General features: G+C 44.2%; 1 protein-coding gene across 2 annotated transcripts in view; it reads left to right on the top strand.

Annotated features, from left to right (window-relative positions):
• The first annotated feature begins 562 nt into the window (after positions 1-562).
• kis (chromodomain helicase DNA binding protein kismet) overlaps positions 563-6,196 on the top strand; it is a 26,997-nt gene continuing 21,363 nt past the window's right edge. For both annotated transcript variants that reach the window (XM_018512771.1, XM_018512772.1), the window contains exon 1: positions 563-772. The gene's annotated coding sequence lies outside the window, so the exon portion shown is untranslated. The remainder of the gene's footprint in view (positions 773-6,196) is intronic.

The following is a 6,196-nucleotide window of genomic DNA, read 5'->3' as shown; positions in this document are numbered from 1 at the left end:
CCTTAAGCTGGAAACACAATAGACACAGGCAATAAGCACAGGCAACAGGGAATAACGAGCCGCCCAATCAGAGCTTTGGGGTACAAGTTCGATATTATATCCCAGAACTCTGATTGGACGGTTCGTTATTCCCTGTTGTCTGTGCCTATTGTGTTTCCAACTTTAAGCGGGGAGCACAGACTTTTGCATAACGCATAACTTCTGATTGGACGGCTCGTTATTCCCTGTTGTCTGTGCCTATTGCCTGTGTCTATTGTGTTTCCAACTTTAAGCGGGGAGCACAGACTTTTGCATAACGCATAATACATGAGGCATAAGGAATTGAACCAACCAGAGTTCTCTATTACATGGAAGGGAAAGAAACAGAGAACTTCGATTAGTACATATTCTTATGCATTACGTGTTATGCGTTATGCAAGAGTCTGTGCTCCCCGCTTTACTTCTAGGGTCTCTAGCCACACGACGCAACTATTGACGTCGCCTAGCGGTGATGATGGAAACGAGAACGGGAACGACGGCTATCAATCATAGCGCATGCGCGCATGTGTCAGTGTGTCGTGTGCGTGTGTGCCGTGTGTCGTCGACTCGACGGATGGACGGCCGACGGGTGGACATATTAAACGTGCGGAAAGTGCCAGCGGAGCGGAGAGAGTGCGCGTAAACCTTGGTGACGCCGTCGCGACACCACGTACGTTGCGTATTGGACGTACGTACAGACATACGCGAGTTCAAGTGAATGGGGAGAAGAAACGCGACGCAGGTATAGGCACAGGTACGAAACACCATCGTCGTTAGTCCCCTCCATGGATTTAGGTTACCGCGGGTATGGCGAACCGGACGGATCCGGATTGATGCTGCGGGACAGTGTGAAATATACGCGATAAGTGCATGTCGTTACCGCGATCAGAGAAGTGTCTAGCAAGTTCGCTCATACGTTTAATTCACATCTCTCTGATACACGCGCGCTCGTGTGTGTGCGTGTGTGTGTGCGCGCGCGCGCGCGTTGCGGCGTCTGTGCGGGATCTCGGATCTTCCGTGTCTTTTTCTTCCCCCTCCCTCTTCTCCCCCCGGTATCTCTTTCTTTCTATCTTCGTCTCTGTCCATCTTTCCCTTTCTCTACATAATTTTCTGTGTGTACGTGTGCGGTCGTCTCTTGGATGTCTCTCGATGCTGCACGAAGGCAGTTGTGGCAGCTATCGAAGGACTATCGCTATCGCTGTCATCGTCGTGTTGTGTCAACGTAACCCACGGCAGCGGCATCACCACCACCATCACCAGCACCACCACCGACGCCTCTTTCAGTAATTAAACCAAACAAAATGGACACTCCCTTGCCTCCCCCCCCCCTCCTCCTCTTCCTCATCCTGTCGTCTACCTAGGTTTCTTGTTTTCTTCAGATGGACTTTGGGAAAAAAGATGGGATCGCCGTTCGCACAATTGTGAGTCCTGCTCTATCTTTCACATTCGATCGTTGGTATCAAAAGTAAACCGTTGATCCTCATCCGTGAGTGACGTGATTCCACATGCACGATGCACGCATCGATGGTATATTTCGATATACTTGGATGTACTCCAGACCCGTTCCTCTCGCCTTGCTCTCTTGGCGATCTTTTTTTTCTTCTTTTTTCTCTTTTTTTCGACATAATGTCTGTAAACGCAACGTTCTAACGCCGCTTTTCACCTCGGCCACGCGAAGTGTAACACCGTGCGACCGAGGTAAGCAGATTTTCCGAGAATTCGAATGTCTTGACGGGCGGTCGGCATGCGACGATTTGTTTTTTTCCCGTTCAAACACATGGATTGTTCAGCTGCACAGATGCTTCGATATCGCTTACCGGTTTTCCATGGGAGCTGTGATAATTACGACAACCTTAGTGATATTATGTCGCTCTCTTTTTTTTTCGTTTTTTTTTTTACAAATTATTCCACGTTTGTTGCATTGCAGACATTTGACATTACAGGCGTATAATAAGCGTGATAATTCCTCTCCATAGAGATCGCGCACGGTTTGCTGTGTGTTTATACATGTAGTAGCACGATCATTTAATTGTAAGACGTATGCGCTTAATCATTGAGACGTGTAAATTATATTATTCGCACGTATCAACAAAATCCTGATGCATGTTTCTCGAAGGATTTTTCCACGTCCACTTGTGAGCGGCGATCCTCTTGTGAAATCCTGCAGGTAGGATTTATACAGAATTTTCTTGACATGCTCGAATAAGATAAATGAGGATACGGTTCTAACCAACGACTGTTAAGAGGATCGATAACATGACATTTGGAGAATTTCTTCTAAAAGAAAAGGTGATAGGGAAGTTAATCAAACCAAGACGATAACGGTTTATTTCGTCACCCGAGGTGTCATCTGCTCAGTTTGAAATTAGTAAAGGTTCGGACGGTTGAGAACATAACCGTTGATGTAAAAGAGAGATTCGGCGACGTTTCCTCGACACTCGTTCTCGCCCTCGTCCGTTATTCCCGTGCCCATCGCGTTGTCGCAAAGAGAGTATTCGGCTGCCATTTGAGCGTGGCACATCGGGAGATGTATTCGAATCGATACCTGCGGAATACGATTGGTTAATCGAATATCCTACGCGCGGCTATCGGACTTTATAAGCTAAAATCTGATTGGTCCTCTTTCTCGTGTAATTTCGACTCCTGTCTTGCTGCTACCAATTGCGCGGTGCGCCTTTACCCGCGATATTGAATACTCGATGCGTTGCCAGTGCGACTCGTCCGTAGCGTTGTTCTCCGACGTCTTTCTCTTTTTCTCCTTCATTCCCTCTCTTTCTCTCTTCGCCTCCCTCCCTCCGTCTCTCTGTCTTCCGCACCGTTATTGCCTGTCCTTTCACTAAATTCGCATGACTCGATATACATACACACACACATATACATGGATTCATAAATCTGTCCGTTTGTAAAGAGAGCATGAGCACTTTGCGAGTTTCGTTTCCATTTTTCTTCACATTTCCGACAGGCAACGCGCCATAATTAAAATTTCTCATTTGGCGTATCCCGAGTTCAATTGTTATCATGGCAGTTGCCGTTTTGTTCATTGCACCCTACTGAGAGAAAAATTTTGGGTTAAAAATGAACGAACCAGAAGTTTGTAGAGTCATATTCTTGAAAAATGTTGCATATAAAAATGTACGAAAATATACTGTAGCATACGTTATGTGTGTATTATCCCATATAGCACAGAATTTGCAACAATATCGCTGCAACATGCGATGTTGCAGCAGTGTGGCTGCAACTTTGTGCTGTAGGGGATAGATCTTTCTAGTATTTTTGTATGCGATATTTTTTTAAGAATAAGGTCCTGAATCAATTAAAATTCTGGGCACGCATTATGAAATTGTTCGGAATGGATTCCGATAGGAATTATACTCCGTTTTCTTCAGAAATATAATAGAAATCTAGAAAATGATTAAATCCGATCAGAATCCATTTCGAATAATTCTATGTAATACACATACCCTGGTTTTTTTATTTTAACTAGAATTATAATAGATTCAACCAGAAAATTCTGATTTCTTCATTTTCAATCCGAATTCCAATTACTGCAACCAGACTACTTTTTTTCCTGTATGTAGCGCTACTTAATCATTGTAATAATTACAATCCCAAGCGAGATACCTGCAAATTTTGTTTGGCGTTAATTCTATTTCTGCGTTTAACCCTGAAACGGCAAACACTTTTCGTATGTTCGCGAACTATTTTTATACTTGATTTTGGCGAGAACGAATATTTCCCGACGTTTGTTTCTCTCCAGTAGGATGTGAAACGTAGAATACGATTACAAGATTAAAATTCAAGCCTAAGTTTTTTAAATCGCAAAGTGCGAGAATAGTTTAAATAAAAGAGAAACGTCGTATGACTTGAAGTTATCGCCGATTCTCGCAGTGCGTTTCTGTTTCAAGGTTAACTTTACTCGCGATATTGATAGTAATCGAAAAATTTTGATGCTTCAAGCGACAGTGAGAATGAGAAGCCGCGCGTAAAATTCATTTCAGATAATCTAGAATTCGTGTCAAAATTCAGAGAGTGGAACTTTATTTCATCGATTCCACCGTGTCGTGTAACACGAGAAGCATTTGAAGAATCAGAGAATACATGAAATGATTGTTGAAGTATATACAAGGATTCAATTACATATAACACAATTTATTGAAAGTTATGAAAATGAACGGATTAGAATATTTATAATTTCATTAATCGTCAACTATTGAATTTGTTTACTTTTGTTATTTTCATCTCGTTTTAAAAATACACAATCGACCCGAAAAATAGACAGCATAAGTGGCGATATCTAGACCGATAAATTTCTTGAGATTTCATCTGACAGGAATTTGTAGGTTTGAGATAGGCTCACGATAATTTTAACAAATGTATGGTTACCTAAAGATTAAAGGTTTCCAAAAAAAATCATCAATGAAATTCATTCATGAATTTCTCGGTAACTTTTAACCTTTAAAGGGCAGAAATGTAGTTTTAAAATCGTATAACTGTTATTTGAGAAAGATTTGTTACAATTTATTGTTACATTCATTGTATTTCTTTCATTAAAATACGACATTGTTGTCACTGCAGGCTCGATTCCACCAGTTTAACTACGCAACAATCTCGGTTTAACCTAATGTATATCTTTTTCTAATTCTTCTAAAACTTTAATCTCTAAGTAATTTATTCTTTTTTCTAATTGTTAGAATTAGAAATTAAGTTAATTTTACAGTGATGGAACTTGACCGTAGTGCAGGCTTTCCTGTAAAGATTAATCTTCAGGTAACTATGTATTATGAAAACAGATCTTGAGGAATGATTTTGAAATATGGTTGCCGATAGGATGCAGTCTGTTACGCGCGTGAGAAAAGTCAGATGTTTTTGTCCCACGTCCACGTCTACCTACGATATCATCGGACACAATTAGCGTGTTTGTGGAAGAACAGTACTGCGATAAGAAAGACGCAAGGAAGAGACGATAGATCCGCCCTTATCGAATCCACATGTCACATTCCTTACCGGTCAAAGTGAAAACAAATCGTACGTAATTATACGTCACGCAAAGAACGAAAAATCTCAAGGAGAGACTCAATAGAGACAAGGCCACTCGGAGCCGAAATAATTTTCGTACGCTTTCGCACTACGTGCTCCTTCGGAGCTTCATTTCCTTTCCCTTCTCTCTCTCTCTCTCTCCCCTTCGAAAATATATACATTGCGAGTGTATTCATTCTTAAATTCGATGCAGTGAGAAGAAGTGTCAAAAGGGGCGCAGGTAAAGCGAGCGGAGCTAACGGACCCTGGTCGGGTCGGTCCGTCCGTTTTGATCCGTGCTTCCCATTTCCCGTTCTTCTCCCTCTTGGAGCGTAGTCTGGACAAAGATATAGATATTCATTTTGCTCTCCGAATGCGGAATACGCAGGTAAAACAGACCTAAAACAATTTACGAGATCGAGTATATACGCTCCTCGGCTGCCGTGCGCGCGCGCGCGCACGCACGGGCGGGCATACACGACACATACGAATGCGAACACCGGGCCGAGAGCCGGCGAACGAACTAGCGACACGAATGCACGTCTGCACACAGCAATGCGGCGCGCGCGAGCGAACGAGCGAGCGAGTACGAGAGAAAGAGAGAGCGAGAGAGAGAGGGAGGGAGAAAGAAAGAAAGAAAGAAAAAAAAGAAGAGAGGAGGTCGGGAGATGCGCACGCCACCAGGTGGTGCGCCGAGTCGAGCCGAGCCGAGCGATGAGCGAGAGCGGTGTGCGGCCTGGTGCCTGTGGTGCCGTCGTCGCCGCTCGTGTGCCCGCCTGCGCGCTAGCGGCTAGAGGTGCTCGCTCTCTCGTCCGTAACACACCGGCGACGCGCACTCGGGCCACTCGGGGAAGCGAGAACGTTTTACTTGCGGGGAAACAGTGGTAGTGTAGTGTAAGCGTGGTATGGTGGCGGCCTCCTCCTCCTTCTCTTTCTCTTCCCCCGTGCTGCAACGGGTTACGGGACGGAGTAAGCGAGGACGGAGAGTAGTAGTTGTCCGCGTAGTGGTGGGGAAGGAGCGGAGTGAGCGCGAATACGTTTGCGTGAATGAGTGAGAGAGATGCGTATATATAGATAGACGTGTAGTATGTGTGGTACGTAGATGTGTATACGTGCGGAATGATTCGAGCCCGCTGGACACGCTTGCACCTCGATGATCCGC

This window comes from Trachymyrmex cornetzi, unplaced genomic scaffold (assembly GCF_001594075.2).
Source record: "Trachymyrmex cornetzi isolate Tcor2-1 unplaced genomic scaffold, Tcor1.1 scaffold43, whole genome shotgun sequence".
NCBI lineage: Eukaryota > Metazoa > Arthropoda > Insecta > Hymenoptera > Formicidae > Trachymyrmex > Trachymyrmex cornetzi.
The sequence above is the reverse complement of the archived record's forward strand: the minus strand, read 5'-3'. Positions and strand labels throughout refer to the sequence as shown.